The sequence below is a fragment of the Schistocerca serialis genome, chromosome 2 (assembly GCF_023864345.2).
Source record: "Schistocerca serialis cubense isolate TAMUIC-IGC-003099 chromosome 2, iqSchSeri2.2, whole genome shotgun sequence".
In the NCBI taxonomy this organism is placed as follows: domain Eukaryota; kingdom Metazoa; phylum Arthropoda; class Insecta; order Orthoptera; family Acrididae; genus Schistocerca; species Schistocerca serialis.
Genome location: NC_064639.1, coordinates 803,812,337 through 803,829,876, shown reverse-complemented (window position 1 = coordinate 803,829,876; position 17,540 = coordinate 803,812,337). Strand labels below are relative to the sequence as shown.

Genomic DNA, 17,540 nt, shown 5'->3' with positions numbered 1-17,540 from the left:
ACTCCTGAACGCTTCGGTGCCTTAAGAATTATTCCGTGCAGCAATGATCATCTAGGAAGAGCCAACTGTACGTGTCGCTCCACCACACAACTTATTTTGCTATTGTTTTACCTAAATTTCCATTACCCCTTCGTTACAGGAATACTGTGTGGTTTTCACCTGATCTGCTTCGTCCAGCAGCGATAGTAGTAAGTAAATCGACGACAGAATCAATAAAAGTAGGTCAGACACAGAAATCGGAGTTACGTGTAGCTCATGTTATTCTGCTTTCAAATGCAGTTCTCCGGCTGGGAGTAGTGGCGTACTCCTGTAATCCAAGTGTCCGGGCGGCAGTTGTTGTGGGAGAGATCTGGGAACAACTACAGATTCGGCCGTTTCATCAGCTCAGCAACGACCGCGATGCCCTCGTCGAGCTCTGCAGATTGACCAGATAGCAGTGTGGAATTTTCGGCTAGTGGCGGCTCGGGGTTAAGAGAAGTCGACAGCAGTGAGCAACACTAGATCGGGAAAGCGAAACAGACGACCCAGAACGAAGAGATTGCGGAATGTACTGCAAAAGCAAAACTTCGAGAGACGAACTCTGAAGCCGTCGGTGCCTTAACAATCATTCCGTGCAGCAACGATAATCTGGGAAGAGCGATGCGTGGGTGCCGCTCCACCTCACAGCAGATTTTATATATTGTTCTACTTATTCTAAATTTGCGTTTCCAGATCATCAGTAAAATACTGTGTGATTTACACCTGGTTTCCTTCTATCAAAGGCGATATTAGGAAGTACATCGACTGCAGCGTCATTAAGGGTCGTGGGTCCGGGCGCCGGCGCGCCAGCGGTGGCCTCTCGGGGCTGCTGGTGCCTCCATGTAGAGCTGCCGCTGAGCCCAGGCTCCTCGCCGCTAACGAAGTGATTGCTTTTGGTGACATCAATTGGAATACCGACTGCGCGAATTGACGGTACCTCGTCCGGAAAGAAACAGTAGCTGATGCTACTGAGCACTCGGCCGCGAGCATTTCCGACGACTTCTTGGGCTCTTATTCGCGATGGCATTCAGACAGGCGAGGGTGCTGTCGATTGTTACATACGAATGCGAAATACCTGCATTGTGCGTTTCCGCAAAGTGATCGTCCTACAAGTTGTGTCGGATGTGGAGCACAGAGCGTAGCAGTTTCCGTGGTGTAGCGGTTATCACGTCTGCCTAACACGCAGATGGTCCCCGGCTCGATTCCGGGCGGAAACACTTGTTCGTCGCACTACAATCTCTACTGTTACCATTTAAATCAATTTCAAACGTCCCACCACCAGGGTGCAGACGGCTCAAATGATACATGAAACTCTTCCAGAACCGGCTACTTGGTTTTTGTGCTTACCTGGAGGGCTGGAAATGCGCGGAACAGCCGCCGGCATGACGGTAGTTGCCACACGTTTGCACAAAACGCAAGAGCTCGTCCGGGATTTGAACCCGGGACCTCCTGCACCCGAAGCAGGAATCATACCCCTAGACCAACGAGCCTGCTCGTAGCGGCTCAGCGCTGCACACGACTGACGCCTCCGTTCTTGGTATCACCATTCAGAGCAGCTGCTCACCCAGTGTTCTCCCTGGCTGTTGCGGTTTGATTGTTTTCATCGATGTCTTTTACTATAGCAACTTCTAGAATCGGTGGGAGCTCGTAGCCGATGCCCTTGCTTACGCAGGGTAAAATCTGTTGCCACTACGGGTTTCCAGGTTGTACAGCAGCTGAGCCGTCGTTTCCGTGGTGTAGCGGTTATCACGTCTGCTTTACACGCAGAAGGTCCCCGGTTCGATCCCGCGCGGAAACACGATTTTTTTAAACCCCTTTTCGGGTTCCATTTCCGAGATAACGTCACGTCTGCTTATGCAGGGATAATAAATGTCGTGTGCTACACGGATATCGCGTCATTTTACTGTCAAATGCTCTTGCTCCCATAGTGCACCGGTATTCAGTAACACTGAACGCTCGTAGCTCCATTCTGGCCGGCAAAATTTATAATCCATTTCTTCAGGACTACTTCAAGTGCGCTTCATACTGGCTTTCCTGAGCTCGCTGCACTCGCCTTGTCACAGCTCTGCTGAAGTGTGAACGGCACTAATAGTGAGAAACTCTTAACTACGCTCAGTCTTGTATCCCATCCTTTAGTTGTCGTCGTCGCTAATCAGATGAGGTTCGTCTCCACTCACGGTGCACATGTTCTGAAAAGACAACCTTTGTTTTCCGTTGCATGCAAGATTACTGTCGGCTCTTCTACAGCAATCGACCAATGTAATTTACTGGTGTCAGATTCTTGCCATACCAAACGGTCCCTTCATCACCGTAGAGCTGCACAAGGCGTGCTGCGGCAGGCATCTATTCTTCATTGCAGAGCTGCAAACGTGGGTGAGCTCCACCTACTCTTCAGCACGGTCAAAACAGTAGGGCTCGTCCGGGATTTGAACCCGGGACCTCCTGCACCCAAAGCAGGAATCATACCCCTAGACCAACGAGCCACCTGCCACTAGCAATGCAGCCAATCTCAAGCAGTCCAGCTCCGAGGAACACAAACTTCCTTGTAAATCAGAAACAAAAGCGCTTTCTGAAGGCAGCGCTCACCCCTGATGGGAAGAATATTAGAGGCAATGAATATAGAGTGAATAATTTCATCGCGCTCTGCAGATGAACACACGGTGGTGTTTCACTTTCGTCATGTGCTTTCTCAGTGTCAAGGGAAGGCAAATGCACTAAACAAAAGAACATCGGGAAACTCATAACGAAAAGATTGCGGAATATACTGCAAGCAAAACTTCCAGAAGACGACTCCTGAACGCTTCGGTGCCTTAAGAATTATTCCGTGCAGCAATGATCATCTAGGAAGAGCCAACTGTACGTGTCGCTCCACCACACAACTTATTTTGCTATTGTTTTACCTAAATTTCCATTACCCCTTCGTTACAGGAATACTGTGTGGTTTTCACCTGATCTGCTTCGTCCAGCAGCGATAGTAGTAAGTAAATCGACGACAGAATCAATAAAAGTAGGTCAGACACAGAAATCGGAGTTACGTGTAGCTCATGTTATTCTGCTTTCAAATGCAGTTCTCCGGCTGGGAGTAGTGGCGTACTCCTGTAATCCAAGTGTCCGGGCGGCAGTTGTTGTGGGAGAGATCTGGGAACAACTACAGATTCGGCCGTTTCATCAGCTCAGCAACGACCGCGATGCCCTCGTCGAGCTCTGCAGATTGACCAGATAGCAGTGTGGAATTTTCGGCTAGTGGCGGCTCGGGGTTAAGAGAAGTCGACAGCAGTGAGCAACACTAGATCGGGAAAGCGAAACAGACGACCCAGAACGAAGAGATTGCGGAATGTACTGCAAAAGCAAAACTTCGAGAGACGAACTCTGAAGCCGTCGGTGCCTTAACAATCATTCCGTGCAGCAACGATAATCTGGGAAGAGCGATGCGTGGGTGCCGCTCCACCTCACAGCAGATTTTATATATTGTTCTACTTATTCTAAATTTGCGTTTCCAGATCATCAGTAAAATACTGTGTGATTTACACCTGGTTTCCTTCTATCAAAGGCGATATTAGGAAGTACATCGACTGCAGCGTCATTAAGGGTCGTGGGTCCGGGCGCCGGCGCGCCAGCGGTGGCCTCTCGGGGCTGCTGGTGCCTCCATGTAGAGCTGCCGCTGAGCCCAGGCTCCTCGCCGCTAACGAAGTGATTGCTTTTGGTGACATCAATTGGAATACCGACTGCGCGAATTGACGGTACCTCGTCCGGAAAGAAACAGTAGCTGATGCTACTGAGCACTCGGCCGCGAGCATTTCCGACGACTTCTTGGGCTCTTATTCGCGATGGCATTCAGACAGGCGAGGGTGCTGTCGATTGTTACATACGAATGCGAAATACCTGCATTGTGCGTTTCCGCAAAGTGATCGTCCTACAAGTTGTGTCGGATGTGGAGCACAGAGCGTAGCAGTTTCCGTGGTGTAGCGGTTATCACGTCTGCCTAACACGCAGATGGTCCCCGGCTCGATTCCGGGCGGAAACACTTGTTCGTCGCACTACAATCTCTACTGTTACCATTTAAATCAATTTCAAACGTCCCACCACCAGGGTGCAGACGGCTCAAATGATACATGAAACTCTTCCAGAACCGGCTACTTGGTTTTTGTGCTTACCTGGAGGGCTGGAAATGCGCGGAACAGCCGCCGGCATGACGGTAGTTGCCACACGTTTGCACAAAACGCAAGAGCTCGTCCGGGATTTGAACCCGGGACCTCCTGCACCCGAAGCAGGAATCATACCCCGAGACCAACGAGCCTGCTCGTAGCGGCTAAGCGCTGCACACGACTGACGCCTCCGTTCTTGGTATCACCATTCAGAGCAGCTGCTCACCCAGTGTTCTCCCTGGCTGTTGCGGTTTGATTGTTTTCATCGATGTCTTTTACTATAGCAACTTCTAGAATCGGTGGGAGCTCGTAGCTGATGCCCTTGCTTACGCAGGGTAAAATCTGTTGCCACTACGGGTTTCCAGGTTGTACAGCAGCCGAGCCGTCGTTTCCGTGGTGTAGCGGTTATCACGTCTGCTTTACACGCAGAAGGTCCCCGGTTCGATCCCGCGCGGAAACACGATTTTTTTAAACCCCTTTTCGGGTTCCATTTCCGAGATAACGTCACGTCTGCTTATGCAGGGATAATAAATGTCGTGTGCTACACGGATATCGCGTCATTTTACTGTCAAATGCTCTTGCTCCCATAGTGCACCGGTATTCAGTAACACTGAACGCTCGTAGCTCCATTCTGGCCGGCAAAATTTATAATCCATTTCTTCAGGACTACTTCAAGTGCGCTTCATACTGGCTTTCCTGAGCTCGCTGCACTCGCCTTGTCACAGCTCTGCTGAAGTGTGAACGGCACTAATAGTGAGAAACTCTTAACTACGCTCAGTCTTGTATCCCATCCTTTAGTTGTCGTCGTCGCTAATCAGATGAGGTTCGTCTCCACTCACGGTGCACATGTTCTGCAAAGACAACCTTTGTTTTCCGTTGCATGCAAGATTACTGTCGGCTCTTCTACAGCAATCGACCAATGTAATTTACTGGTGTCAGATTCTTGCCATACCAAACGGTCCCTTCATCACCGTAGAGCTGCACAAGGCGTGCTGCGGCAGGCATCTATTCTTCATTGCAGAGCTGCAAACGTGGGTGAGCTCCACCTACTCTTCAGCACGGTCAAAACAGTAGGGCTCGTCCGGGATTTGAACCCGGGACCTCCTGCACCCAAAGCAGGAATCATACCCCTAGACCAACGAGCCACCTGCCACTAGCAATGCAGCCAATCTCAAGCAGTCCAGCTCCGAGGAACACAAACTTCCTTGTAAATCAGAAACAAAAGCGCTTTCTGAAGGCAGCGCTCACCCCTGATGGGAAGAATATTAGAGGCAATGAGTATAGAGTGAATAATTTCATCGCGCTCTGCAGATGAACACACGGTGGTGTTTCACTTTCGTCATGTGCTTTCTCAGTGTCAAGGGAAGGCAAATGCACTAAACAAAAGAACATCGGGAAACTCATAACGAAAAGATTGCGGAATATACTGCAAGCAAAACTTCCAGAAGACGACTCCTGAACGCTTCGGTGCCTTAAGAATTATTCCGTGCAGCAATGATCATCTAGGAAGAGCCAACTGTACGTGTCGCTCCACCACACAACTTATTTTGCTATTGTTTTACCTAAATTTCCATTACCCCTTCGTTACAGGAATACTGTGTGGTTTTCACCTGATCTGCTTCGTCCAGCAGCGATAGTAGTAAGTAAATCGACGACAGAATCAATAAAAGTAGGTCAGACACAGAAATCGGAGTTACGTGTAGCTCATGTTATTCTGCTTTCAAATGCAGTTCTCCGGCTGGGAGTAGTGGCGTACTCCTGTAATCCAAGTGTCCGGGCGGCAGTTGTTGTGGGAGAGATCTGGGAACAACTACAGATTCGGCCGTTTCATCAGCTCAGCAACGACCGCGATGCCCTCGTCGAGCTCTGCAGATTGACCAGATAGCAGTGTGGAATTTTCGGCTAGTGGCGGCTCGGGGTTAAGAGAAGTCGACAGCAGTGAGCAACACTAGATCGGGAAAGCGAAACAGACGACCCAGAACGAAGAGATTGCGGAATGTACTGCAAAAGCAAAACTTCGAGAGACGAACTCTGAAGCCGTCGGTGCCTTAACAATCATTCCGTGCAGCAACGATAATCTGTGAAGAGCGATGCGTGGGTGCCGCTCCACCTCACAGCAGATTTTATATATTGTTCTACTTATTCTAAATTTGCGTTTCCAGATCATCAGTAAAATACTGTGTGATTTACACCTGGTTTCCTTCTATCAAAGGCGATATTAGGAAGTACATCGACTGCAGCGTCATTAAGGGTCGTGGGTCCGGGCGCCGGCGCGCCAGCGGTGGCCTCTCGGGGCTGCTGGTGCCTCCATGTAGAGCTGCCGCTGAGCCCAGGCTCCTCGCCGCTAACGAAGTGATTGCTTTTGGTGACATCAATTGGAATAGCGACTGCGCGAATTGACGGTACCTCGTCCGGAAAGAAACAGTAGCTGATGCTACTGAGCACTCGGCCGCGAGCATTTCCGACGACTTCTTGGGCTCTTATTCGCGATGGCATTCAGACAGGCGAGGGTGCTGTCGATTGTTACATACGAATGCGAAATACCTGCATTGTGCGTTTCCGCAAAGTGATCGTCCTACAAGTTGTGTCGGATGTGGAGCACAGAGCGTAGCAGTTTCCGTGGTGTAGCGGTTATCACGTCTGCCTAACACGCAGATGGTCCCCGGCTCGATTCCGGGCGGAAACACTTGTTCGTCGCACTACAATCTCTACTGTTACCATTTAAATCAATTTCAAACGTCCCACCACCAGGGTGCAGACGGCTCAAATGATACATGAAACTCTTCCAGAACCGGCTACTTGGTTTTTGTGCTTACCTGGAGGGCTGGAAATGCGCGGAACAGCCGCCGGCATGACGGTAGTTGCCACACGTTTGCACAAAACGCAAGAGCTCGTCCGGGATTTGAACCCGGGACCTCCTGCACCCGAAGCAGGAATCATACCCCGAGACCAACGAGCCTGCTCGTAGCGGCTAAGCGCTGCACACGACTGACGCCTCCGTTCTTGGTATCACCATTCAGAGCAGCTGCTCACCCAGTGTTCTCCCTGGCTGTTGCGGTTTGATTGTTTTCATCGATGTCTTTTACTATAGCAACTTCTAGAATCGGTGGGAGCTCGTAGCCGATGCCCTTGCTTACGCAGGGTAAAATCTGTTGCCACTACGGGTTTCCAGGTTGTACAGCAGCTGAGCCGTCGTTTCCGTGGTGTAGCGGTTATCACGTCTGCTTTACACGCAGAAGGTCCCCGGTTCGATCCCGGGCGGAAACACGATTTTTTTAAACCCCTTTTCGGGTTCCATTTCCGAGATAACGTCACGTCTGCTTATGCAGGGATAATAAATGTCGTGTGCTACACGGATATCGCGTCATTTTACTGTCAAATGCTCTTGCTCCCATAGTGCACCGGTATTCAGTAACACTGAACGCTCGTAGCTCCATTCTGGCCGGCAAAATTTATAATCCATTTCTTCAGGACTACTTCAAGTGCGCTTCATACTGGCTTTCCTGAGCTCGCTGCACTCGCCTTGTCACAGCTCTGCTGAAGTGTGAACGGCACTAATAGTGAGAAACTCTTAACTACGCTCAGTCTTGTATCCCATCCTTTAGTTGTCGTCGTCGCTAATCAGATGAGGTTCGTCTCCACTCACGGTGCACATGTTCTGCAAAGACAACCTTTGTTTTCCGTTGCATGCAAGATTACTGTCGGCTCTTCTACAGCAATCGACCAATGTAATTTACTGGTGTCAGATTCTTGCCATACCAAACGGTCCCTTCATCACCGTAGAGCTGCACAAGGCGTGCTGCGGCAGGCATCTATTCTTCATTGCAGAGCTGCAAACGTGGGTGAGCTCCACCTACTCTTCAGCACGGTCAAAACAGTAGGGCTCGTCCGGGATTTGAACCCGGGACCTCCTGCACCCAAAGCAGGAATCATACCCCTAGACCAACGAGCCACCTGCCACTAGCAATGCAGCCAATCTCAAGCAGTCCAGCTCCGAGGAACACAAACTTCCTTGTAAATCAGAAACAAAAGCGCTTTCTGAAGGCAGCGCTCACCCCTGATGGGAAGAATATTAGAGGCAATGAATATAGAGTGAATAATTTCATCGCGCTCTGCAGATGAACACACGGTGGTGTTTCACTTTCGTCATGTGCTTTCTCAGTGTCAAGGGAAGGCAAATGCACTACACAAAAGAACATCGGGAAACTCATAACGAAAAGATTGCGGAATATACTGCAAGCAAAACTTCCAGAAGACGACTCCTGAACGCTTCGGTGCCTTAAGAATTATTCCGTGCAGCAATGATCATCTAGGAAGAGCCAACTGTACGTGTCGCTCCACCACACAACTTATTTTGCTATTGTTTTACCTAAATTTCCATTACCCCTTCGTTACAGGAATACTGTGTGGTTTTCACCTGATCTGCTTCGTCCAGCAGCGATAGTAGTAAGTAAATCGACGACAGAATCAATAAAAGTAGGTCAGACACAGAAATCGGAGTTACGTGTAGCTCATGTTATTCTGCTTTCAAATGCAGTTCTCCGGCTGGGAGTAGTGGCGTACTCCTGTAATCCAAGTGTCCGGGCGGCAGTTGTTGTGGGAGAGATCTGGGAACAACTACAGATTCGGCCGTTTCATCAGCTCAGCAACGACCGCGATGCCCTCGTCGAGCTCTGCAGATTGACCAGATAGCAGTGTGGAATTTTCGGCTAGTGGCGGCTCGGGGTTAAGAGAAGTCGAGAGCAGTGAGCAACACTAGATCGGGAAAGCGAAACAGACGACCCAGAACGAAGAGATTGCGGAATGTACTGCAAAAGCATAAAACTTCGAGAGACGAACTCTGAAGCCGTCGGTGCCTTAACAATCATTCCGTGCAGCAACGATAATCTGGGAAGAGCGATGCGTGGGTGCCGCTCCACCTCACAGCAGATTTTATATATTGTTCTACTTATTCTAAATTTGCGTTTCCAGATCATCAGTAAAATACTGTGTGATTTACACCTGGTTTCCTTCTATCAAAGGCGATATTAGGAAGTACATCGACTGCAGCGTCATTAAGGGTCGTGGGTCCGGGCGCCGGCGCGCCAGCGGTGGCCTCTCGGGGCTGCTGGTGCCTCCATGTAGAGCTGCCGCTGAGCCCAGGCTCCTCGCCGCTAACGAAGTGATTGCTTTTGGTGACATCAATTGGAATAGCGACTGCGCGAATTGACGGTACCTCGTCCGGAAAGAAACAGTAGCTGATGCTACTGAGCACTCGGCCGCGAGCATTTCCGACGACTTCTTGGGCTCTTATTCGCGATGGCATTCAGACAGGCGAGGGTGCTGTCGATTGTTACATACGAATGCGAAATACCTGCATTGTGCGTTTCCGCAAAGTGATCGTCCTACAAGTTGTGTCGGATGTGGAGCACAGAGCGTAGCAGTTTCCGTGGTGTAGCGGTTATCACGTCTGCCTAACACGCAGATGGTCCCCGGCTCGATTCCGGGCGGAAACACTTGTTCGTCGCACTACAATCTCTACTGTTACCATTTAAATCAATTTCAAACGTCCCACCACCAGGGTGCAGACGGCTCAAATGATACATGAAACTCTTCCAGAACCGGCTACTTGGTTTTTGTGCTTACCTGGAGGGCTGGAAATGCGCGGAACAGCCGCCGGCATGACGGTAGTTGCCACACGTTTGCACAAAACGCAAGAGCTCGTCCGGGATTTGAACCCGGGACCTCCTGCACCCGAAGCAGGAATCATACCCCGAGACCAACGAGCCTGCTCGTAGCGGCTAAGCGCTGCACACGACTGACGCCTCCGTTCTTGGTATTACCATTCAGAGCAGCTGCTCACCCAGTGTTCTCCCTGGCTGTTGCGGTTTGATTGTTTTCATCGATGTCTTTTACTATAGCAACTTCTAGAATCGGTGGGAGCTCGTAGCCGATGCCCTTGCTTACGCAGGGTAAAATCTGTTGCCACTACGGGTTTCCAGGTTGTACAGCAGCTGAGCCGTCGTTTCCGTGGTGTAGCGGTTATCACGTCTGCTTTACACGCAGAAGGTCCCCGGTTCGATCCCGCGCGGAAACACGATTTTTTTAAACCCCTTTTCGGGTTCCATTTCCGAGATAACGTCACGTCTGCTTATGCAGGGATAATAAATGTCGTGTGCTACACGGATATCGCGTCATTTTACTGTCAAATGCTCTTGCTCCCATAGTGCACCGGTATTCAGTAACACTGAACGCTCGTAGCTCCATTCTGGCCGGCAAAATTTATAATCCATTTCTTCAGGACTACTTCAAGTGCGCTTCATACTGGCTTTCCTGAGCTCGCTGCACTCGCCTTGTCACAGCTCTGCTGAAGTGTGAACGGCACTAATAGTGAGAAACTCTTAACTACGCTCAGTCTTGTATCCCATCCTTTAGTTGTCGTCGTCGCTAATCAGATGAGGTTCGTCTCCACTCACGGTGCACATGTTCTGCAAAGACAACCTTTGTTTTCCGTTGCATGCAAGATTACTGTCGGCTCTTCTACAGCAATCGACCAATGTAATTTACTGGTGTCAGATTCTTGCCATACCAAACGGTCCCTTCATCACCGTAGAGCTGCACAAGGCGTGCTGCGGCAGGCATCTATTCTTCATTGCAGAGCTGCAAACGTGGGTGAGCTCCACCTACTCTTCAGCACGGTCAAAACAGTAGGGCTCGTCCGGGATTTGAACCCGGGACCTCCTGCACCCAAAGCAGGAATCATACCCCTAGACCAACGAGCCACCTGCCACTAGCAATGCAGCCAATCTCAAGCAGTCCAGCTCCGAGGAACACAAACTTCCTTGTAAATCAGAAACAAAAGCGCTTTCTGAAGGCAGCGCTCACCCCTGATGGGAAGAATATTAGAGGCAATGAATATAGAGTGAATAATTTCATCGCGCTCTGCAGATGAACACACGGTGGTGTTTCACTTTCGTCATGTGCTTTCTCAGTGTCAAGGGAAGGCAAATGCACTACACAAAAGAACATCGGGAAACTCATAACGAAAAGATTGCGGAATATACTGCAAGCAAAACTTCCAGAAGACGACTCCTGAACGCTTCGGTGCCTTAAGAATTATTCCGTGCAGCAATGATCATCTAGGAAGAGCCAACTGTACGTGTCGCTCCACCACACAACTTATTTTGCTATTGTTTTACCTAAATTTCCATTACCCCTTCGTTACAGGAATACTGTGTGGTTTTCACCTGATCTGCTTCGTCCAGCAGCGATAGTAGTAAGTAAATCGACGACAGAATCAATAAAAGTAGGTCAGACACAGAAATCGGAGTTACGTGTAGCTCATGTTATTCTGCTTTCAAATGCAGTTCTCCGGCTGGGAGTAGTGGCGTACTCCTGTAATCCAAGTGTCCGGGCGGCAGTTGTTGTGGGAGAGATCTGGGAACAACTACAGATTCGGCCGTTTCATCAGCTCAGCAACGACCGCGATGCCCTCGTCGAGCTCTGCAGATTGACCAGATAGCAGTGTGGAATTTTCGGCTAGTGGCGGCTCGGGGTTAAGAGAAGTCGAGAGCAGTGAGCAACACTAGATCGGGAAAGCGAAACAGACGACCCAGAACGAAGAGATTGCGGAATGTACTGCAAAAGCATAAAACTTCGAGAGACGAACTCTGAAGCCGTCGGTGCCTTAACAATCATTCCGTGCAGCAACGATAATCTGGGAAGAGCGATGCGTGGGTGCCGCTCCACCTCACAGCAGATTTTATATATTGTTCTACTTATTCTAAATTTGCGTTTCCAGATCATCAGTAAAATACTGTGTGATTTACACCTGGTTTCCTTCTATCAAAGGCGATATTAGGAAGTACATCGACTGCAGCGTCATTAAGGGTCGTGGGTCCGGGCGCCGGCGCGCCAGCGGTGGCCTCTCGGGGCTGCTGGTGCCTCCATGTAGAGCTGCCGCTGAGCCCAGGCTCCTCGCCGCTAACGAAGTGATTGCTTTTGGTGACATCAATTGGAATAGCGACTGCGCGAATTGACGGTACCTCGTCCGGAAAGAAACAGTAGCTGATGCTACTGAGCACTCGGCCGCGAGCATTTCCGACGACTTCTTGGGCTCTTATTCGCGATGGCATTCAGACAGGCGAGGGTGCTGTCGATTGTTACATACGAATGCGAAATACCTGCATTGTGCGTTTCCGCAAAGTGATCGTCCTACAAGTTGTGTCGGATGTGGAGCACAGAGCGTAGCAGTTTCCGTGGTGTAGCGGTTATCACGTCTGCCTAACACGCAGATGGTCCCCGGCTCGATTCCGGGCGGAAACACTTGTTCGTCGCACTACAATCTCTACTGTTACCATTTAAATCAATTTCAAACGTCCCACCACCAGGGTGCAGACGGCTCAAATGATACATGAAACTCTTCCAGAACCGGCTACTTGGTTTTTGTGCTTACCTGGAGGGCTGGAAATGCGCGGAACAGCCGCCGGCATGACGGTAGTTGCCACACGTTTGCACAAAACGCAAGAGCTCGTCCGGGATTTGAACCCGGGACCTCCTGCACCCGAAGCAGGAATCATACCCCTAGACCAACGAGCCTGCTCGTAGCGGCTAAGCGCTGCACATGACTGACGCCTCCGTTCTTGGTATCACCATTCAGAGCAGCTGCTCACCCAGTGTTCTCCCTGGCTGTTGCGGTTTGATTGTTTTCATCGATGTCTTTTACTATAGCAACTTCTAGAATCGGTGGGAGCTCGTAGCCGATGCCCTTGCTTACGCAGGGTAAAATCTGTTGCCACTACGGGTTTCCAGGTTGTACAGCAGCTGAGCCGTCGTTTCCGTGGTGTAGCGGTTATCACGTCTGCTTTACACGCAGAAGGTCCCCGGTTCGATCCCGGGCGGAAACACGATTTTTTTAAACCCCTTTTCGGGTTCCATTTCCGAGATAACGTCACGTCTGCTTATGCAGGGATAATAAATGTCGTGTGCTACACGGATATCGCGTCATTTTACTGTCAAATGCTCTTGCTCCCATAGTGCACCGGTATTCAGTAACACTGAACGCTCGTAGCTCCATTCTGGCCGGCAAAATTTATAATCCATTTCTTCAGGACTACTTCAAGTGCGCTTCATACTGGCTTTCCTGAGCTCGCTGCACTCGCCTTGTCACAGCTCTGCTGAAGTGTGAACGGCACTAATAGTGAGAAACTCTTAACTACGCTCAGTCTTGTATCCCATCCTTTAGTTGTCGTCGTCGCTAATCAGATGAGGTTCGTCTCCACTCACGGTGCACATGTTCTGCAAAGACAACCTTTGTTTTCCGTTGCATGCAAGATTACTGTCGGCTCTTCTACAGCAATCGACCAATGTAATTTACTGGTGTCAGATTCTTGCCATACCAAACGGTCCCTTCATCACCGTAGAGCTGCACAAGGCGTGCTGCGGCAGGCATCTATTCTTCATTGCAGAGCTGCAAACGTGGGTGAGCTCCACCTACTCTTCAGCACGGTCAAAACAGTAGGGCTCGTCCGGGATTTGAACCCGGGACCTCCTGCACCCAAAGCAGGAATCATACCCCTAGACCAACGAGCCACCTGCCACTAGCAATGCAGCCAATCTCAAGCAGTCCAGCTCCGAGGAACACAAACTTCCTTGTAAATCAGAAACAAAAGCGCTTTCTGAAGGCAGCGCTCACCCCTGATGGGAAGAATATTAGAGGCAATGAATATAGAGTGAATAATTTCATCGCGCTCTGCAGATGAACACACGGTGGTGTTTCACTTTCGTCATGTGCTTTCTCAGTGTCAAGGGAAGGCAAATGCACTACACAAAAGAACATCGGGAAACTCATAACGAAAAGATTGCGGAATATACTGCAAGCAAAACTTCCAGAAGACGACTCCTGAACGCTTCGGTGCCTTAAGAATTATTCCGTGCAGCAATGATCATCTAGGAAGAGCCAACTGTACGTGTCGCTCCACCACACAACTTATTTTGCTATTGTTTTACCTAAATTTCCATTACCCCTTCGTTACAGGAATACTGTGTGGTTTTCACCTGATCTGCTTCGTCCAGCAGCGATAGTAGTAAGTAAATCGACGACAGAATCAATAAAAGTAGGTCAGACACAGAAATCGGAGTTACGTGTAGCTCATGTTATTCTGCTTTCAAATGCAGTTCTCCGGCTGGGAGTAGTGGCGTACTCCTGTAATCCAAGTGTCCGGGCGGCAGTTGTTGTGGGAGAGATCTGGGAACAACTACAGATTCGGCCGTTTCATCAGCTCAGCAACGACCGCGATGCCCTCGTCGAGCTCTGCAGATTGACCAGATAGCAGTGTGGAATTTTCGGCTAGTGGCGGCTCGGGGTTAAGAGAAGTCGACAGCAGTGAGCAACACTAGATCGGGAAAGCGAAACAGACGACCCAGAACGAAGAGATTGCGGAATGTACTGCAAAAGCAAAACTTCGAGAGACGAACTCTGAAGCCGTCGGTGCCTTAACAATCATTCCGTGCAGCAACGATAATCTGGGAAGAGCGATGCGTGGGTGCCGCTCCACCTCACAGCAGATTTTATATATTGTTCTACTTATTCTAAATTTGCGTTTCCAGATCATCAGTAAAATACTGTGTGATTTACACCTGGTTTCCTTCTATCAAAGGCGATATTAGGAAGTACATCGACTGCAGCGTCATTAAGGGTCGTGGGTCCGGGCGCCGGCGCGCCAGCGGTGGCCTCTCGGGGCTGCTGGTGCCTCCATGTAGAGCTGCCGCTGAGCCCAGGCTCCTCGCCGCTAACGAAGTGATTGCTTTTGGTGACATCAATTGGAATAGCGACTGCGCGAATTGACGGTACCTCGTCCGGAAAGAAACAGTAGCTGATGCTACTGAGCACTCGGCCGCGAGCATTTCCGACGACTTCTTGGGCTCTTATTCGCGATGGCATTCAGACAGGCGAGGGTGCTGTCGATTGTTACATACGAATGCGAAATACCTGCATTGTGCGTTTCCGCAAAGTGATCGTCCTACAAGTTGTGTCGGATGTGGAGCACAGAGCGTAGCAGTTTCCGTGGTGTAGCGGTTATCACGTCTGCCTAACACGCAGATGGTCCCCGGCTCGATTCCGGGCGGAAACACTTGTTCGTCGCACTACAATCTCTACTGTTACCATTTAAATCAATTTCAAACGTCCCACCACCAGGGTGCAGACGGCTCAAATGATACATGAAACTCTTCCAGAACCGGCTACTTGGTTTTTGTGCTTACCTGGAGGGCTGGAAATGCGCGGAACAGCCGCCGGCATGACGGTAGTTGCCACACGTTTGCACAAAACGCAAGAGCTCGTCCGGGATTTGAACCCGGGACCTCCTGCACCCGAAGCAGGAATCATACCCCGAGACCAACGAGCCTGCTCGTAGCGGCTAAGCGCTGCACACGACTGACGCCTCCGTTCTTGGTATCACCATTCAGAGCAGCTGCTCACCCAGTGTTCTCCCTGGCTGTTGCGGTTTGATTGTTTTCATCGATGTCTTTTACTATAGCAACTTCTAGAATCGGTGGGAGCTCGTAGCCGATGCCCTTGCTTACGCAGGGTAAAATCTGTTGCCACTACGGGTTTCCAGGTTGTACAGCAGCTGAGCCGTCGTTTCCGTGGTGTAGCGGTTATCACGTCTGCTTTACACGCAGAAGGTCCCCGGTTCGATCCCGCGCGGAAACACGATTTTTTTAAACCCCTTTTCGGGTTCCATTTCCGAGATAACGTCACGTCTGCTTATGCAGGGATAATAAATGTCGTGTGCTACACGGATATCGCGTCATTTTACTGTCAAATGCTCTTGCTCCCATAGTGCACCGGTATTCAGTAACACTGAACGCTCGTAGCTCCATTCTGGCCGGCAAAATTTATAATCCATTTCTTCAGGACTACTTCAAGTGCGCTTCATACTGGCTTTCCTGAGCTCGCTGCACTCGCCTTGTCACAGCTCTGCTGAAGTGTGAACGGCACTAATAGTGAGAAACTCTTAACTACGCTCAGTCTTGTATCCCATCCTTTAGTTGTCGTCGTCGCTAATCAGATGAGGTTCGTCTCCACTCACGGTGCACATGTTCTGCAAAGACAACCTTTGTTTTCCGTTGCATGCAAGATTACTGTCGGCTCTTCTACAGCAATCGACCAATGTAATTTACTGGTGTCAGATTCTTGCCATACCAAACGGTCCCTTCATCACCGTAGAGCTGCACAAGGCGTGCTGCGGCAGGCATCTATTCTTCATTGCAGAGCTGCAAACGTGGGTGAGCTCCACCTACTCTTCAGCACGGTCAAAACAGTAGGGCTCGTCCGGGATTTGAACCCGGGACCTCCTGCACCCAAAGCAGGAATCATACCCCTAGACCAACGAGCCACCTGCCACTAGCAATGCAGCCAATCTCAAGCAGTCCAGCTCCGAGGAACACAAACTTCCTTGTAAATCAGAAACAAAAGCGCTTTCTGAAGGCAGCGCTCACCCCTGATGGGAAGAATATTAGAGGCAATGAATATAGAGTGAATAATTTCATCGCGCTCTGCAGATGAACACACGGTGGTGTTTCACTTTCGTCATGTGCTTTCTCAGTGTCAAGGGAAGGCAAATGCACTACACAAAAGAACATCGGGAAACTCATAACGAAAAGATTGCGGAATATACTGCAAGCAAAACTTCCAGAAGACGACTCCTGAACGCTTCGGTGCCTTAAGAATTATTCCGTGCAGCAATGATCATCTAGGAAGAGCCAACTGTACGTGTCGCTCCACCACACAACTTATTTTGCTATTGTTTTACCTAAATTTCCATTACCCCTTCGTTACAGGAATACTGTGTGGTTTTCACCTGATCTGCTTCGTCCAGCAGCGATAGTAGTAAGTAAATCGACGACAGAATCAATAAAAGTAGGTCAGACACAGAAATCGGAGTTACGTGTAGCTCATGTTATTCTGCTTTCAAATGCAGTTCTCCGGCTGGGAGTAGTGGCGTACTCCTGTAATCCAAGTGTCCGGGCGGCAGTTGTTGTGGGAGAGATCTGGGAACAACTACAGATTCGGCCGTTTCATCAGCTCAGCAACGACCGCGATGCCCTCGTCGAGCTCTGCAGATTGACCAGATAGCAGTGTGGAATTTTCGGCTAGTGGCGGCTCGGGGTTAAGAGAAGTCGAGAGCAGTGAGCAACACTAGATCGGGAAAGCGAAACAGACGACCCAGAACGAAGAGATTGCGGAATGTACTGCAAAAGCATAAAACTTCGAGAGACGAACTCTGAAGCCGTCGGTGCCTTAACAATCATTCCGTGCAGCAACGATAATCTGGGAAGAGCGATGCGTGGGTGCCGCTCCACCTCACAGCAGATTTTATATATTGTTCTACTTAT

At 49.9% G+C, this 17,540-nt stretch overlaps 24 non-coding genes across 24 annotated transcripts; 12 read left to right on the top strand and 12 right to left on the bottom strand.

Moving 5' to 3' along the window:
- Positions 1-1,162: 1,162 nt before the first annotated feature.
- Positions 1,163-1,235, top strand: Trnav-aac (transfer RNA valine (anticodon AAC)). Its single transcript has one exon. It is a non-coding gene; the product is annotated as a tRNA-Val (tRNA).
- A 201-nt stretch (positions 1,236-1,436) lies between these two features.
- Trnap-cgg (transfer RNA proline (anticodon CGG)) lies at positions 1,437-1,508 on the bottom strand. The gene has a single exon. It is a non-coding gene; the product is annotated as a tRNA-Pro (tRNA).
- Positions 1,509-1,743: 235 nt separating this feature from the next.
- On the top strand, positions 1,744-1,816 carry Trnav-uac (transfer RNA valine (anticodon UAC)). Its single transcript has one exon. It is a non-coding gene; the product is annotated as a tRNA-Val (tRNA).
- Positions 1,817-2,429: 613 nt separating this feature from the next.
- Trnap-ugg (transfer RNA proline (anticodon UGG)) lies at positions 2,430-2,501 on the bottom strand. Its single transcript has one exon. It is a non-coding gene; the product is annotated as a tRNA-Pro (tRNA).
- Positions 2,502-3,969: 1,468 nt separating this feature from the next.
- Trnav-aac (transfer RNA valine (anticodon AAC)) lies at positions 3,970-4,042 on the top strand. The gene has a single exon. It is a non-coding gene; the product is annotated as a tRNA-Val (tRNA).
- Positions 4,043-4,243: 201 nt separating this feature from the next.
- Positions 4,244-4,315, bottom strand: Trnap-cgg (transfer RNA proline (anticodon CGG)). The gene has a single exon. It is a non-coding gene; the product is annotated as a tRNA-Pro (tRNA).
- Positions 4,316-4,550: 235 nt separating this feature from the next.
- On the top strand, positions 4,551-4,623 carry Trnav-uac (transfer RNA valine (anticodon UAC)). The gene has a single exon. It is a non-coding gene; the product is annotated as a tRNA-Val (tRNA).
- Positions 4,624-5,236: 613 nt separating this feature from the next.
- Positions 5,237-5,308, bottom strand: Trnap-ugg (transfer RNA proline (anticodon UGG)). The gene has a single exon. It is a non-coding gene; the product is annotated as a tRNA-Pro (tRNA).
- Positions 5,309-6,776: 1,468 nt separating this feature from the next.
- Trnav-aac (transfer RNA valine (anticodon AAC)) lies at positions 6,777-6,849 on the top strand. Its single transcript has one exon. It is a non-coding gene; the product is annotated as a tRNA-Val (tRNA).
- Positions 6,850-7,050: 201 nt separating this feature from the next.
- Positions 7,051-7,122, bottom strand: Trnap-cgg (transfer RNA proline (anticodon CGG)). Its single transcript has one exon. It is a non-coding gene; the product is annotated as a tRNA-Pro (tRNA).
- A 235-nt stretch (positions 7,123-7,357) lies between these two features.
- Trnav-uac (transfer RNA valine (anticodon UAC)) lies at positions 7,358-7,430 on the top strand. Its single transcript has one exon. It is a non-coding gene; the product is annotated as a tRNA-Val (tRNA).
- A 613-nt stretch (positions 7,431-8,043) lies between these two features.
- Trnap-ugg (transfer RNA proline (anticodon UGG)) lies at positions 8,044-8,115 on the bottom strand. The gene has a single exon. It is a non-coding gene; the product is annotated as a tRNA-Pro (tRNA).
- Positions 8,116-9,585: 1,470 nt separating this feature from the next.
- Trnav-aac (transfer RNA valine (anticodon AAC)) lies at positions 9,586-9,658 on the top strand. The gene has a single exon. It is a non-coding gene; the product is annotated as a tRNA-Val (tRNA).
- A 201-nt stretch (positions 9,659-9,859) lies between these two features.
- Trnap-cgg (transfer RNA proline (anticodon CGG)) lies at positions 9,860-9,931 on the bottom strand. Its single transcript has one exon. It is a non-coding gene; the product is annotated as a tRNA-Pro (tRNA).
- A 235-nt stretch (positions 9,932-10,166) lies between these two features.
- Positions 10,167-10,239, top strand: Trnav-uac (transfer RNA valine (anticodon UAC)). The gene has a single exon. It is a non-coding gene; the product is annotated as a tRNA-Val (tRNA).
- Positions 10,240-10,852: 613 nt separating this feature from the next.
- On the bottom strand, positions 10,853-10,924 carry Trnap-ugg (transfer RNA proline (anticodon UGG)). The gene has a single exon. It is a non-coding gene; the product is annotated as a tRNA-Pro (tRNA).
- Positions 10,925-12,394: 1,470 nt separating this feature from the next.
- Trnav-aac (transfer RNA valine (anticodon AAC)) lies at positions 12,395-12,467 on the top strand. Its single transcript has one exon. It is a non-coding gene; the product is annotated as a tRNA-Val (tRNA).
- Positions 12,468-12,668: 201 nt separating this feature from the next.
- Trnap-cgg (transfer RNA proline (anticodon CGG)) lies at positions 12,669-12,740 on the bottom strand. The gene has a single exon. It is a non-coding gene; the product is annotated as a tRNA-Pro (tRNA).
- Positions 12,741-12,975: 235 nt separating this feature from the next.
- Positions 12,976-13,048, top strand: Trnav-uac (transfer RNA valine (anticodon UAC)). The gene has a single exon. It is a non-coding gene; the product is annotated as a tRNA-Val (tRNA).
- A 613-nt stretch (positions 13,049-13,661) lies between these two features.
- Trnap-ugg (transfer RNA proline (anticodon UGG)) lies at positions 13,662-13,733 on the bottom strand. The gene has a single exon. It is a non-coding gene; the product is annotated as a tRNA-Pro (tRNA).
- A 1,468-nt stretch (positions 13,734-15,201) lies between these two features.
- On the top strand, positions 15,202-15,274 carry Trnav-aac (transfer RNA valine (anticodon AAC)). Its single transcript has one exon. It is a non-coding gene; the product is annotated as a tRNA-Val (tRNA).
- A 201-nt stretch (positions 15,275-15,475) lies between these two features.
- On the bottom strand, positions 15,476-15,547 carry Trnap-cgg (transfer RNA proline (anticodon CGG)). Its single transcript has one exon. It is a non-coding gene; the product is annotated as a tRNA-Pro (tRNA).
- A 235-nt stretch (positions 15,548-15,782) lies between these two features.
- Positions 15,783-15,855, top strand: Trnav-uac (transfer RNA valine (anticodon UAC)). Its single transcript has one exon. It is a non-coding gene; the product is annotated as a tRNA-Val (tRNA).
- A 613-nt stretch (positions 15,856-16,468) lies between these two features.
- Positions 16,469-16,540, bottom strand: Trnap-ugg (transfer RNA proline (anticodon UGG)). Its single transcript has one exon. It is a non-coding gene; the product is annotated as a tRNA-Pro (tRNA).
- Between the last annotated feature and the right edge of the window lie 1,000 nt (positions 16,541-17,540).